Source organism: Pararge aegeria, chromosome 11, assembly GCF_905163445.1.
Source record: "Pararge aegeria chromosome 11, ilParAegt1.1, whole genome shotgun sequence".
Taxonomy (NCBI): domain Eukaryota; kingdom Metazoa; phylum Arthropoda; class Insecta; order Lepidoptera; family Nymphalidae; genus Pararge; species Pararge aegeria.
The window spans coordinates 15442734-15459625 of NC_053190.1; the positions used below are offsets into that span (position 1 = coordinate 15442734).

The 16892-nt window shown below is 35.5% G+C and overlaps 1 long non-coding RNA gene across 1 annotated transcript in view; it reads left to right on the forward strand.

Annotated features, from left to right (window-relative positions):
• Positions 1 to 8571: 8571 nt before the first annotated feature.
• LOC120627619 overlaps positions 8572 to 16892 on the forward strand; it is a 49084-nt gene continuing 40763 nt past the window's right edge. Inside the window, exon 1 of the long non-coding RNA XR_005658935.1 lies at positions 8572 to 8660. This is a non-coding gene — a long non-coding RNA (uncharacterized LOC120627619). The remainder of the gene's footprint in view (positions 8661 to 16892) is intronic.

Consider the following 16892-nt stretch of genomic DNA (forward strand, 5'->3'; position numbering starts at 1 on the left):
ATCAGTAGCTTAGTTGCCCATAGGACAACTATCCAGAAGGAAATATGGGACGAAAATCCTTTTCAATAAGGATATTTGCCCTTTTTATTTAAAATACAAATAAACGTAACTCAGAGTCCAGTGCATGCGAATAAACTAAAATTTAACTGTTACCCCAACTGTGAAAAGTGATAATAATAAGAAAAAACTCACCAATATAATTTGAACGCTTGTTTAGGTATCGAAGCACTAAGATAAAAGTGAGAGCGCTAACTACTCGAAAAAACCAGACGTCAGGGACATCTCTAACATTATATAATACACTAGCGGACCCCAGCGCCATCTGTCGGGCTGATTTGTGAATCTAAACCACCCAAACGCATACCGAAAAATTCATTCAAATCGGTCCGGCCGTTTAGGAGGAGTTCAGTGACATACACACGCACACAAGAAATATATATATAAAGATAACTCAGATTACCACATTTGTCACTAGATTCGTAACGTACGCATTATGCTCGAATTGCTCCAACATTCGTTGCTTGTTAATCGCACACTCGTTGCTTGATTATCTGATTGCTCACAACCACACCAACAAATTGACAAATCTTAATATATATAAATCTCCTGTCACGATGTTTGTCCGCGATGGACTCCTCAACTACTGAACCGATTTTAAATTAAATTGGCACACCGTGAGCAGTCTGGTCCAACTTAAGAGATAGGATAGCTTAGATCTTTAAGTAAAGTCACAATTTTATTTTATTGCAAATTATTTGCCTATAATTAATTGACAGTCACATGTTATATGTATATACAACTATACTCATTTAAGGCTTAGCGATACTGAATACTTTAAAAACAAAATCAAACGCAGACGAAGTCGCGGGCAACAGCTAGTTTAATATAAGTTTAATTAAGTTCATCAAATATTTTTTGTAATGTGCATCTGTCCCTGACTTAGTACCTATACGTTTTGGCTTGCTGTAAGTATACTTAGGATATAATTAAATAAATATATATAAAAAAATTCAAAACGGGGCATTTATCCCATTGCGGCTATTCGGCTTTTGGCCCTAAATCTATAATCTGGAAAAAATACTATAACTTTTATAATACACTTAAACTTTTTTTTGGCCTGTAAAATCCCAAAAAAAACGAAAACCTCATTAGATATTCTTTATGGTGCAAAGTAAACGAACGGGCCACCTAGTTATAAAATAAAAACTAATTTTTATGTTATTCGGTTGGCAGTTCTTTTAAAATCCACAAAAATGGACCTCATGAAGTTTTTCTCAATTGTTTCACACACTACCATAATGGTAGTGCTGGTACAAGCGTGGTTACTTAACCCTGTATCCTTTATTATGAGAAAGTATGCCCATTGCCCAGCTGTGTAATTATATGATGATAAGTCATGATAAAAAAAATAAAAGTTTGATGCGTATAAGCCTATCCATTTAAAGGATGCTTAAATAAAAAAGGGGATGCGTTAAATTAACGGGGTAACTTTTAAGGCTGTAAACAAAAGAGGTTTCTCATTAAAAATGAAATAAAAAAAGTTTAGAAAGTCGCCTGGTAATGTTAAAAAGGTAATAATCATTAATCTCGCAAGGATAATACATTTTGAGGAGTTTGGTTAAGTTTTTTTTTGGCTAAAACAGATTACATGGATCAAATTCAAATTCAAATTCAAAATTTATTTATTTCAAGTAGGCCTAATATAAGCACTTTTGAAACGTCAAGTCGCTATATATGTAGGATCTGTGTCCTAGATACCTTCTACTAAAGCTAACGAGAGGGACATGCCGAAGTGGTTTTTAGTTTGAGAAAACGAGTACCACATAACCTCTGTCCTGCCTAAAAGGACAGAGGTCATAAAGCTTTTCCAGCACGAAAAAAAAAGATCTGTGTCCATAATATCTGTAGCTATGAATAAATGATATCGTAGTGGGCAATCATCATCATCATCTATAGTATATAACAGTCCACTGCTGCACGGCTAGCATGGGCAGGAGACAGTTATATCCCCGGGAAAGGATATAAATTTGTCTTCTCCCACAGCTTTATCAACTCTCAGAGCACTGGAACTGGCACCAGTGGAAATAATACCCAAATAATATGTGTGTAATAATAATTCAGGGTAAACTTCTTCTATTCCATGTTCCCGTGATTTAGCAAACGGACGCGTTAATTGTATCCCTTTTACGAAAATTGCGCGGAAGAAGGAGTATGAAATTTTCCACACTTGTACTTTAACTAGAGAAGGAGTGCGGAGTGCTATTTAACTAAATCAAATAAAGATTCAAGTAAATCAATAAAAAAATGACATTTCACACACCACCATGTATATGACACATACGTATATATATTCTTTTTCGGCATTGATATAAGACAAACTAACAATGTAGCCTTGGCGAAATCTGTGATTATAGAAGTATACTTTTTGACAACAGAACCTAAATAATGTTCAAACTTATAAATTAATCTAATTATGGTTTAATTCCGACCACTTCTATCATATAATACGCAATTTTGTATCTATAAAATATATAATCTATCTTCACATCAATCCATTGCCGGCCCACAACATGCCGGTTTCCTCATGATGTTTTCCTTCACCGTTGAAGAAAGTGATATTTTAATTACTTAAAACGTATAACTCAGAAAAGTTAGAGGTGCGTGCTGGGATTCGAACTCGGCAACGTGAAATTGAAGTCGAGCTCCTACCTAATGCGCTATCACCATTTCATAATATTATATAATCTATTGTTCATACATATTTTTTACATAATATGTGTATTGCGTATATACTAAGTCAACTCAGCCGTACTTCAGGTGCGATGTGAAGGTGTGTGGGGTCCTCCGTCTGCCTGCTAAGCCTGCGGGAGACCGGCATAGATTTACTTGCGAGCCAGTACTCTCAGTCAGTATACAAATAAACACATTACATAACCGCATTAAATATTTTATGGTGTTGAACTATAAGGTAGCTGAACGTATAAGGGTGTTTACTTAAAAAAAAACTTTCCTAACATTTCCATGTACAGTAGAACTCCAATTATCCGAACTCCGACTATCCGAATCGCCGATTATCCGAATCACAAAAAAAAACGGTTGAAGAAACGAACGGCTGCCCGAAAACGGTTGAAAACCGCAAAACAGCTTACATTGACGGAGATGTTTAAAAAACAATGATTTTTATTTCTAAACTTGTACATAAGTACATATTATTTATATTTAAAACATGTGAAAATTTCATGTTTCTTTCATTTAATTCAATAAAAAAATAGTGCAATATCAAAACGTAGCTTTTATTCTCTCCAATGGCAATTTTTTTTAAAAAATCCGATTATCCGAATATTTGATTATCCGAATGGGTCCCGGTCCCCATTAATTCGGATAACTGGAGTTCTACTGTAGTCAAACATTAATTCATATTGTTATTAAATAAGCATAAGTTTTTTTTTTAAACTTATTTAAATAAATTCGTTTTGCATCCTTTTTTCTCAATAGAACCTAAAGAGATTTATTTTCAAACCTAATCGTAAGTTCGATTTCAGACCGTAATAAAACTTCAAATGGCAACTAAGTTAGGTTAGCACGCCACTGATCGAGTAGAGAGACTTCCAGGTCTCACGGAGAAGGGTCTACAAGGGCAGATAACGCCGAATGAGCTGCGGTCGTGTGCGCAAGCGTTACCGTGGCTCAGTCACCTTCCGAAAACATGGAACACCGTGGAAGTTTAGTTGGTAAAATTCCAACTTTACCGCAACGCCTTCTTCTTGAGCAGCAGTATCTAAAAGGATTTTCAACCGAAAAAATAAGGTTTGGCTGGCCCAATCACAAATTCAACTTATTTCATTACCTGCCGATTTTATAAATTTAAAATGCATATAAAAATTTTCGGAACCGACAGTGTAGGTAAAAACACTAATAAAAATTATAAAATTACCTGCCGATTATTGGCATTATATTAAAAAATATTACAACTCACCGTTAACTTCGATATCGATTCCTTACATTTCAGAAATCCCTTGGTTAAGTCTAACAAAACTTTTCCCATAAATAAATAGGTATGTCAGCTTCTATCTCCATTATTTATTTGAAAGAAAGTTAAAGTTGGTTAGGCTTTGAAGCATTCAGATTATGACGGAATTACTTCAAGACTGTATCTAGAAGCGAACATTGCCATCTAACCCCATAAGCAGCTTGTATTATGGGTACTAAGATGACTGATGATTATTTTTATAAATAATAGGTTAAAAATATTTTTTTTTATATTATGACCCCACAGGTTTTAAAGTTTGTTCAGAACAAATAATGATTCTTTATTGTTCATTTCTTCTCTATTGTTTTTAGAAGTTCGTAGCATTCTTGACTATTACGCGTCACTAACGCGTCACAGGTAACGGTATAGCTACCCTTTTGGAAGTCCACCTTAAGATCGATATCAGACAATCAATAGTTAATGAGGTAGCGACCAGTTACTTGGATACAGGGTGGACACAAAGCAAGTATTGACCGATCGGTTGGGGTGATGTAAGGGTGGTTATACACTTCGATTATATGAGTGACTTTGTTTAAGAAGGTCTCTTTTAAGTTAATTTTTAACTATTATACTAATGCCTGTTTTCACTAACGACAAAAAAAAACCAATGCCTAAGTAAACAACGCGTTATCAAATAAGATTCCTCGGCATACATTTATATTTCACCAATCGATTTTCACAAGTTGTAAGTATTTTGTGTTTGTATTATAATATTTTTCAGCGTAAAGCGTCGTTATTCATCATTTATGAATTGGTGAAACTTTTTTTTCTGTAGGCATCACCTTCATTATTAGGCATACGATTTAACTGTTCCCTAAGTTTAGTGAAAATGGCCAAAACAACGTTTTGTACCCTGCAGCCATTCTAACCTTTTTTCTTATGCTAGTATTTTTTTGTCTGATTGTTCTGCGAGTTCCAGACATCGCAAACTCATCCAGCTTTATAATGTTAAGTACAGCTGAGGGTAAAAATAGTGATGCAGCTTTTTTAAAAATGTTTTATCAATCGGCTGTGGTATATAGGATACACGAATACGCGAATACGCGAAAAACACCTTTAGGAGTTATAAAAACCTTTCATTTAAAATTAATCCCTTAAACTTTGCCAATTTTGACGGCCGATTGGCGCAGTTTGCAGCGACCCTGCTTTCTGAGCCCAAGGCCGTGGGTTCGATTCCTACTACTGAAAAGTGTTTGTGTGATGAGCATGAATGGTTTTCAGTGTCTGGGTGTTTATATGTATTTTCTAAGTATTTATGTATATTATTCATAAAAATATTCATCAGGCATCTTAGTACCCATAACACAAGCTACGCTTACTTTGGGGCTAGATGGCGATGTGTGTATTGTCGTAGTATATTTATTTATTTTTTTATTTTATTTATTTTTAATCACAATGATCGTTTGTAAACCTGGAAAATTCTCAGGTCAACCTAAGCCTGAGAATTCGCCAGGTTTACTTATTTCTCCATAATAATCTCAATGGCTTGTGTAATTTACCAATCTGCACTTGGCCAGCGTGGTGTGATACAGAATAAAAATATTTTACTGTAACTTTTAACCAAATATTGTTTTTAATTCAATTTAATTATGTCTGGTGGTAGGCCACTTCCGTTACTTTCCACCAGGTGATATTTCAGTCATATACTAACTTGTAGTTGAAAAAAAAAATGTTATTTAAAAGTTATTCATACGTGTATCTTTACCTTTAGGTTATCTTTTATTATTGACGTATCGCATGATATTATTACAATAGCAGAATGTGTATTTTTTGTACCGTCATAGTCATTATGGTATCATTAGCTTGCGTAGTTTGAAATCCTTCCATTTAGAAGGGAATCAGAATTTACCTTATAAACGTACCATCAAGTAATTTATAATATGAGGCATTTAATTAGATACTATGTTTTGGAAGTCGAAATTCACCATTTACAACTATTAAAGTACTGGACTTCAGACACTGCTCGGTTTTCAATGAAACAAGTTACAAAGCTTCCCGACCGCTGCTTATCCGAGTTGTTACTCAATGGTTAGCCTTTTTCTTGAAATAGGACCTACCTAGTTAGTTGGAAGCGGTGATAGCTCAGTGGGTAGGAGCTCCACTTCACTTTCGGGGGGCCGAGTTCGAATCCTAACACGCACCTTTAACTTTTCTAAGTTTTGTGCGTTCTTAGTAATTCAAAATATCAATTGCTTTAACGGTGAAGGAAATAGTGAGGAAACCTGCATACCTAAGAGTTCACCATATTGTTCTCAGAAGTGTTTGGAGTCCACCAATCAGTACTGGGCAGTGGACTAAGGCCTTAACCTCTTGTCATTATGGGACGAGACCTGAACCCTCTAGTGGGTGGTGGGTTGATGAGATAGTGAGGTAGTGAGAGTGGTAAAGCTCGAGTTTAATCAAAAAACATGAAATAAAAATCTTACCAATAGTTCTTTTAGCTCTATAAGTCATACATGAAAGCGAAAGTAGTTTCGGTTAGCAAAAACACCCTCAAGATAAACATAATATTTATTTACTTTAAGACCGATAACAAATCTCAAATCGAAACACGGAACTCATTCCGGTGTTCTGGATTTCGGTCACGTTCTCGCGATATCGATGGCAAGCTAATATTTTTTCTTAGGTATCAATTTATTTGGGAAGTATATTAAAATCGTGGAGTGATTTAAAAGATTGCCGAATTAAGGGTGGGATTAATGTTTTTCTTCTTGTGATGTATTTTTGTAGTTATAAGCTATGCTGCGCCAAAGCATTCTTAAAATCAAATGAGAATGAGAATTGAGTGAGAATTTTTCACAATAAAACTGCAGTCTCGCACAGATAGATAGATAAATTATTTCTCCAAAAAGATTGATTTATGTCATCTTTTTTAAATCTCTGATGACCTTTTTTATTTTTAACTCGAGTCGAGTCGAGAGTCGCTTACGCGTATCAAACTACGTGTACTCAAAGTAAAATGGACCTAATGTCACTCGTTTTAGTGTTTCACAAACGTTCCCTCAAAAGCCCTAGCTAACTGAATGTAGGCAATTTAAGCTTTAATGCGATCCCTATAAGATTTACTCGGACATTTAAGTATTTTGTACTAAGCCTAAAGTTTGAATAAGTAACGAGTATCTACTTGTTGAAATTAAAAAAAAAACCATCTATCACGATTATTGTACCTATAACCATGAGAAATAAATGAACATAATATATCCCTAAAGGCCAGGTCCAACCGCAGCGTCAACGTTCAAGCGTCACTCAAGATTACGTGAATACGTAATCACAAAAAGCGCGCGTTTTTTTACATTATTATTGTTATTAGTGTGTTACCATAAGTCTATCAACCTAACGCGTAGGTGTTAAGCTTTATGCACCTGTTATTACACCGGCAACCACGTCTGTCAGACCGGAACAAAGCATTGAAACTGTTCTGCTTAGCGGCAGACATAAGCATGATATTCGAGCAAGAGTCTCGTAATTCGTCGCTCTTTAGTCGCAAAAATTAACGCCGCTAATGGTCGGATGCCGCTGCGTTTTTCTCGCCGTAAGGGTGCCGTGCTTGATTATTATGTAATATCACTGGTCAGCCAGCAAATTTGTTGGGCCTAAAGGATGGAATGAAACCTGCAACCTGTCATTTTTTTCCGCCCTAAACAGTTGTGATATTGTGGCTGTAATCTTAAGCTCGCACGTAATCTTCTCCTTAAGAGCTCGCTCTCTCGATATTATTTATTCATGAACAATTTATGATGCAATCAGGTCAAATAAAGCTCCACAATGAAGATTTGACTTGATAAAATACGATTACAAAACTTCCTGGGAGGCGATTTTGCATTTTTATAAGGGGTCTTGTAAATTTTGTCATACGCTTCAGATATTAGGGATGCGGGAATCGCTTAACATTTCTTTATTGTTTATTTTTGCAGTCCTTTACAAGGTAGATAAATCAGGCGAATGTTTAGTGTATACAAAATAATTTGACAGCCTCATTAGTCTAGTGGTTCGATATTTATTTATGAATTATGGGTCTGAAAAAGCTTGGGTGTGAATTGCTCTAGCTTCATAAAAATGTATTTCTTTGTTTCATTCTAAAACGGACAGAACTTTCCGGTAGACCTAATATCCCGCAGTTTTACCTGCGTTAACAGAAGGTCACAACGCGACGTTACAATTGTCACGCGGATACCTTACTCATAAACCCGTCCCGTACGTAATATTAATTTTTCATTCAAATTTATTCTCCTAAACTATGCGATCAAATAAAATTGCTGTAACAATAAAATGTCCCTTTTTTTGCAAACCAAAAATGATAATTAAAAATGTAATTTAAACTTTTATCGGATGCATAAAAACTTTTTAGTGATGTTTCAATAATCTTTCTGATGTATTGACACGTCTGTCAATAACCTACGATTAGTTGTTAAATAAATGGCAAGGAAATGTGACTAAAATTTTCGTTTTATCTTTGTGTTGTGTGTTTTTATATATTTATGTAGTCTTTTTTGATTTCAATTTATTTTATTTGATGTGACTGAAATTTTTAGTGGTGATTTCGAATTAATTTCTGTGAGGAGTTCCGTGACTCTTGTTTTTTTAGTATCAGTGTTATTCCTACTTTGGTGATTGAATATTTTTGTGAAGGGTACGTTTATTTCAATTATTTCACCATAGAGTTGATTACAATGGAGTGGTGAATAGCCAGTCTTGCCAATTTTAAGTTACTGGAACATAGGATAATTACTTTTTATCCCGACAAAGCTTTCATGGGCTTTTCTGTCGGTCATTCAATATTTTTTTTATTTCCACCAGAAAAAAAAACGATTAACCGCACATATTTTATGCTTCATTTTGTTCAAGTCCCGATTGGTGAGGACTCGCCGTTGATTACTAAACTTCAATGAAAACGATGACATATAAGCTCAAGAAGACCACCGACAACTCAACACTTTTAAATTAAAATCAATATCTAAGTATTTATGTATATTCACAAAAAAAAATTCATCAGTTATCTTAGTACCCATAACACAAGCTACGCTTACTTTGGGGCTAGATGGCGATGTGTGTATTGTCGTAGTATATTTATTAATTAATATCAGATAGACGAAAAATTTATGACTTTTTGATGTTCTTTTTGCACAAGCTTGAAAACGGTACATTGAATAACTGAGAGTAGTTGGGCCAAATCTCTTTCAGAGTTCCCATCCGAACACCGCGCTATCCTGTTTCACTTTTCACTCATCGATTTTGTAGAACTAATCTTGGTCGCCACTCTTCGATTAAACAGTTCATACAAGTATTTTATGGTAAAGTATAAGTCAATGGAAAGACAAACTGCCCAACTTCAAATATAAGCTACTAAAAATACTTGGCTAGTCAGATTTTGTTTGTTTAGTGCATTAATATTGTTCTCTCTTTATTTTTAAAATAATAATTAAAACGTGTAAATGCATCCGTTCAATCAATTGTGGTTGGAATCGTTGGATTCCTTGGAATAAAAAGTAGCCTATGTTACTTTCAGTTCTGTCAACTAACACTATGCCAAAAATCAAGTTGTTGGTTGGTTAGTTAGGGCGTAAAGTAAACAGACAAACTTTCGCATTCATATTAAAAAAAAAAAACAAATCAGACAGCTGCCCATGTATTTATTTGATGGCTTGTATGTGTTCGCAACATTTTTTTTATTACGTATTAATGTTATTTTTTTTATTCCACTATAGTTTAGCCTTTGACTGCAATCTCACCTGATAGTAAGTTACGATGCAGTCTAGGTTGGTAGCGGGCTTACCTGTTAGGGAGAGTATGGTAGTCATACCCCCTTATCGGTTACTACATCTCATTGCAACGGAACACTAAATTGCTTAGCGGCACGTCTTTGGGTGGTAACTTGCCACGGCCAAAGCCTCCCACCAGACTGAAAGGGTTAGGGCAGTTAGGGTTGTCAGTAAAAAAAGAAAAACGTGTGTGTATTATGTACACGCATTAGAAGTTATACTTCGGCGTAGTAAAATAAAAATCTTTTCAAAAATTTTAACTTTTGCCTTATTCTACGTTTGCAGAAAAATATTTCATACCTTGAAAGTTTATTATAACGCACTATCTAGTTAAATAAGGTTTATTTAAATATCACAAAAAAATATTTCCACATAATTAAAGAAATGGACGTATTAAACAAAATTTTATTTGGAACACTAATGTTACTCGTTATCGGACAACTAAGTTCCAACTTCCACTCAACATTAAAATTTGAGATTTTTGTACAATTGAATCCGCAAACTTTGACAATTCAAAGTGTAAACTGTCATACCTTATAGTTAACTTAAGGGTGTCGGTTTTTTGTGACGGTGTGCGCAAAAAATTATTGCGATGCGCGCGCATCGTAATAATTTACTCTCATTATTTTCCCTAACGCGCCAAAAGAAGTATAACTTCAACAAATTGCAATCCTTTAGATAGAATAATAGGATATCATGATCTTATATTATTGTACCTACGTAGAAATAATACTATGGATTAGTTGGAAGGTGCCAATTATATTATAATTGTAGACTCGCAGAAAACATAACTTCCCAGTGTGTCCGGAACTCGGTCGGAGTCCGCAGTTCTGTTGGCTTAGCAACTACACATTGTGGAAGTTATTATTACAGCGCATTCGCTGTTACGCTGAATGTGGAATTGCTTCTTCGTAATTATATCTAACTAGTTATTCCTCGCGGTTTTACCCCGTTAGCTAAGAGTCTTATCATATCATATTTAGATACTAAATTAAATTATGCCGCTCGGTTATCATTCCCAAAGATGTATCTAAACTCCTGACGCATTTTTTTTATTCCAATACAAGTTGCAAGCCCTTGACCGCAGTCTCACTTGGTGGTAAGTGATGATGCAGTCAAAGAGGTTAACGGGCTGACCTCTTTGGGGTATGTTTTATGACAGTTATAATAGAACCAAACTCCTGATCTGTTTCTAAGGAATCGTACCGGAACGCTAAATTGCTCGTCTTTTTCGGTCCCGTAAGTGTTCAAATTTTTTAGTTTTGTTGATTAGCTACAACCAACAGACGGATAGGTTATTTGCAATTTCAAATATAATGTACTAAAAATACTTGGTTTGTTAGATTTTGTTTGTTTAGTGCTTTAATATTGTCCTCTCTTTGTAAGTATTTAAAATACATAATATAGAATTAGATTGTTTTTTTCCTTTTGAATAATTTTGTATATTTAGTTTCTCTTATATTATATCTACAAATGCATTTACCATAAAGCTGTATTTGGACAGTAGGTACATGCAGAAACTTTTATTGTACTTATTCGCTCATATGAATTTATTAATTAGACGGATACTGCGTTGGTAAGTTAAGTTTTAAAAATTCAAACTGGAAAAGATTTTTAATTTTCTCACTCTGAATCCTTTATGGAGCTGTTACAACCAGCTTTGATGGACATAAAATATGCATATGCGTACATTCTTTGCTGTGCACAGCGCATGCACGCTTCCCTCATCGCACTTTTAATCCTCTTATCTTTTGCAGCATCCCCTCCGAAAAGAGACAGCTTGGCGTTTCTAACTTTGCAGTTTAATTTGGAATATTAAGAGGATACTGTTATTACGTGCATATTTTAATGAAATTTTGTGTGCGCTGAAGACTTAAAGTTTGACGACCTTCTTTGCAAAGTTAGGTTTACTCTCTAAAAAAACAAGTTCACTAACGCTCGAAGTTAATGTTTGATCTGATCGCAAATCTTCAGATGACATTATTACACATTGATGATTTTATAAAAATTCATTTACCGTAAAAGCCATCGAATTGTGATATACACTTCCTATGAACATACGGCAGTCAAATTCACTGGCGATATTTAAAAAGCCGTAAAGTGTTATTATTTGTATTACTCATGCGGGGAAAGTAGTATCTTGACGCTCGCTGTTGCGGTTAAAAAAGAACCGTTTGCCCATTTTAAAATTACGCGTGAGATTTTTCATAAATAAAACTGTTATTTGAGTGCGACAAGTTTACTTGTCGCACGTAAATTATTCTTGGTACACGCAAATTTAGATAAAATTGCTAAAATAAAAAAAAATTATAACAAAAAAAACACAATCGACATATTAAAACTGAATTGAGGTTGACGCCCCTGGACCCCGGTTTGTGCCCACATATATCGCCGCATTTGTAATTCAAAATAGTATGTGCGACTAGTGCGACGTTGTCGCACTTGTTGCACAATATATTATTGTCCAACTGAACGCAAGCTGTCAATATTTAATAGCATTTATTTACTTTTATCTAAGTATTTATTATATGGTATAGGTATGGTTTATTAATAGATTTTTTAATATTTATTATATGTTAGATGCATTTGTGTATATTAATTTCTGTATTAGTATTAAGTTATTCGTATGTATTTATTTTATATTTTGTACCACCTGCAGTTAGTTCTCCTCTTTTTCTAATTCTAAGGTTGCCTGGCAGAGATCGCTACTAAGCGATAAGGCCGCCTTTTCTATTCTACTTCTATTTTCATGTTTCCTTTTTTTCTTGTGTTATTCTTGTGGTGTGCAAATAAAGGGTACGCGTTTGGAACCTTCGTAGCTTTAGTTTTAAGTTTACGAATGTGGTTATCGCCATCATCTCACTACCGTGTAATTCTTATGTACGCATCAAAAGTGCCACCTATGGGCCTACTTGAATAAAGATATTTTTGACTTTGACTTTGACTTTGATAAAAAGCTTGGGTGTTAATTGCTCTAACTTCATAGCTTAATATTAATTTACTGTGAGATGGAGAAACAAAACAAAATTACCCGTGTAAGTTTGTTGCGGGCTCTTCTTAGACCAGGGCGCGTTTGGAACCCTCGTAGATTTAGGTTTAAGTTGGCGAACGAAGTTATCACCGTCCCCTTACAATTATGTAAACATATATGTGTGAACGCTTCATAAGTGCCTGTGATGGGCATACATGAATAAAGAAATTTTGAATTTGAATTTGAATTCAATTGCAGGGTTGCCCATAAGCAGTAAATAGTAGTAGTAGAACAGAGGACGCTGCTGTCCGCTCTCCGTTACATTCCGTTAGTCGCCTCGTACGACACCCGCGGGAAGAAGAGGGGTGTAATATTTTATATGCTTATAATTATTGATTTCGTAATTCGTTCTTTAGATACATTATGAAAATTAAGCTTCATTTGCTATACTCCGCGAACAGCAGGAGAATCTGTTTGGTGTAATTTATAATTTCTTTAATCCTCGTTCCAATTCTTCTTCTTAACAATTCGTGTTCTTAACAATTATTCATTGTAAAGTCAACATCTCTTAAAGATGCTCCGGTTTCGGAGCGAAACGTCCGTAGAGGGTACATTGCCGAAGATCTTTTTGGTGTGGATTGTAAGGATTGAAGAAATTATAAATGACACCATACAGATTCTCCTGCTGTTTGCGGAGTATAGAAAATTAAGCTTAATTTTCATAATATATTATTTGCGGATATCCGCAAAGTAACGACTGCTTGTATCCAATATCTATCCAATATTCTGTAGATACAATTTGGGAATGGAATACTAATTGGGAATGGACAGACCCACTTCTGTGATTTGATACATCTGCCGGGCTTCGTATACACATAGATAGATTGTTAAATCGCTTGACGGCACTCAGCATGGACTTTGCCATGCCGGTGTAAGATTGCAACGTAGTTCTTTTTTACAGTAGTTGTATCACAGAGAATCTTTCTCTATGGTTCTGAGGCATGGACAGTTCGAGCGATCGTTGAAGAAGTATACTACCGCCGCTAAGAGAACATACATATCGATCCCGGAACAGCTACGTATTAACATCAGGCTCTCCACATTGTGCTACAAAAATATTCTTAGCTACTTTGCCCACATTGCCTCACGCCTGCCCAGTAATCTGGATAAGCTTGTATAGATAGGTAAGGTGGAGGGTAAAATACCACATGGCCGATCAGCCCGTCGCTGGTCTGACCAGGTAAAGTCGCTCACAGGTCTCCCTATCACAGATGCTATCAAAAAGGCCGAGGATAGAATAGGATGGAAGGCTGTACTAAAAAAGTGTACGAAGGAACTTGAATCCATACACGACCTTTAGTAATTAAGAAAACGTTGAAAAACAGTGTCACAGAGGACTCAGTCTTCCACTAGATCAGACCAGAGAAAATTCAAAAAAAAATTCAGAAATCTCATATTGACTCTGCTGGGGATCAAACCTAGACCTCCTACTTATAAGACCACAGCACTCACCACTGCGTCAGGGAGGTTTTCAAAATTATATGTCAAAGTTATTAGTGCAATAATACCATTGATCGACTACGCAGACACAATAGTAAAGTAGACTTGGGGCACACAGAACCCCCAGCCCTGTGTCTACGGAGTACTTCCATAGACTATACAAGTTTTTTTCAGTCGGCAATGAATGTTGACTCGCGTTTGCGAAGGGTTACCCATTATTCTCGACCGCTATCTCTTCAAAAGCCTCCGTAACAATCTCTCTTTACTTTGACGAGTGGTTGTTTCAATGCGAACAGTCGTAATTACAACTCTACTACTGCACGACTGTTAGGCCCCGTCTCCACTAGAGCGTGGTACGCGAACGGTGGTTATAAAGGCAATTTACGCCTGGATGTTTCACTATTGTCAAAGCTGCTTTAATTTAAGATTTTTTGTGTTTTGATGTTTTGTGTATATTGTACGTAATGCATGTCTTAGCTATGCTTAAATATTAGCTACTTGCGCTCCTCTGCTATTTAGACCGCGTACATCTTTTGATTTTGCGTGTTGTTATGCCCGATCAGTATACAGTCACAACCACTCCTGACAGATATTGAAGCGGTCATAGCCTAGTGGGTAGGATATTGACTTCACTTTCGAGATGCCTAGTTCGAATGCCAGCACTTACCTGTAACTTTTCTAAGTTATGTGCGTTTTAAGCAATTCAAATATCACTTCATGCTCAAACGATAACGGAAAACATCGTGAGAAAACTTGCTTGCCTGAGAGTTCTCCATAATGTTCTCTGTTCACAAAGGTATGCGGAGTCCATAAAGTCGGAGTCTTAACGGATTTTGGCTACAGTTTCGGGGGGCCGAGTTCGAATCCTCGCATCTGTTTGCTAAGAAAAGTGCATTTTAAGCAATTCAAGTATCACTTGCTTCAACGATAACTGACAACATTGTGAGAAAACTTGCTTGCCTGAGAGTTCTCCATGATGTTCTCTATTCACAAAGGTATGTGGTGTCCATCAATCCGCACTGAGCTATAGTCCACCGCTAGCGTGGTGGACTATGGTCTTAACCCTCTCTTATTAGGTTACAGTAATTGGGAGAGGAGACTCGTGCCATGTTGTTGGCCGGTAATGTGTTGATATGATGATTGTTCTCCAAAGGTATGTGGAGTCCGTCAATCCGCACTGAGCCAGCGTGGTGGACTACGGTCTTAACCCATTTTCATTGGGAGAGGGGACTCGTGCCATGTAGTGGGCGGAAAATGGGTTGATATGATGATGATAAATAAATAAATAATAAATAAATAAATATATTACGACAATACACACTTCGCCATCTAGTCCCAAAGTAAGCGTAGCTTGTGTTATGGGTACTAAGACAGCTGATGAATATTGTTATTAATATAATACACAGAAAAAAGATAATATAGGCCGTCAAAATGTTTTTTTTTTGTATAAAAATGTAAAAAAATACCTTACTATTAAGGTATCTATATCCTTTCTATAATACCTATTTATGATTCACGATATACCAGTTGCGGTTTTTTATATTCGCAATATATGTAGCAAAATTATCTAAAAATTTTAAATGTGATTTTTATGTTTTGTTACTTAATTTCATAGAATAGAAAATAACATCATTATATTGCAATACGCGCCGTGCAAGCTTGATAAACTGTACACATTTTGTTGTTATTTTTTCAAATAGAAATTGCAAGTATTTTTTATTAAGGCCAGTGAATCACAAGCTTTAGTTCACAGCACATTGAATAATAATGAGCACTTGATACTAAGAATAGATTCCGCATTTGATTATTCAAATTATTTGCTTGCTTGAGACTAAATAACTCAAATTCAAATTCATTTATTTCAAGTAGGCCTACTTTATAAGCACTTTTGAAACGTCAAGTATGCATGTTTGTGTGACTCTACCACTGGTTCGGAAAGCAGATTCTACCGAGAAGAGCCGGCAAGAAACTCAGTAGTTGCTCTTTTAACTTAAATAGCTATTTACTTATTTAAGTGTAATTTTGTATTAGTCCACCTAATTGCAGTTCTTTTATAAACATACTCGTTTATAAAACAACTGCAATTATTCTGCATTTTAAAATGTAGATCCGTATGTAGACAGTGGTGTGCACAGTGGGTTTTTGACCAGGGTATGAAGATGCCATAAAATGGAAAAATCCTTCGCATTTATGAGTTATACCAAAATTTTAGGGTAGGCAGAGCTTTTGTGCATATATAAAGTGCACGTGAAGTAAATGAAAGACCGTTGCACGCGAATACTCGTTTATTACTGGCGACGCGTCAGTGTCGCCGTACGTTGGTTAGGTAAATTGTGGTAGGTATATGCATATACATTATTACTACGCCTTAATTTTCAAACCTAAACAATAAAACATGTTATTACAAATTTATATTTGCAGTTTACTAGGCTACACAAAATTGCAAATTCATTCAAGGGCATTTGTATTTTTGAATTTGAATTTGAATTTGAATTTATGATAGTCTATTTTAGATCTGGGAAGCAGCCCAATAAGAGGGGGCCCACTGCCCTTACATACAGAACTCGTTAGCGAAGTTTTAGAGCTTTTTGTGACAGAGCTCGACCGGAGAACTACTGCTACGTTTATTCCT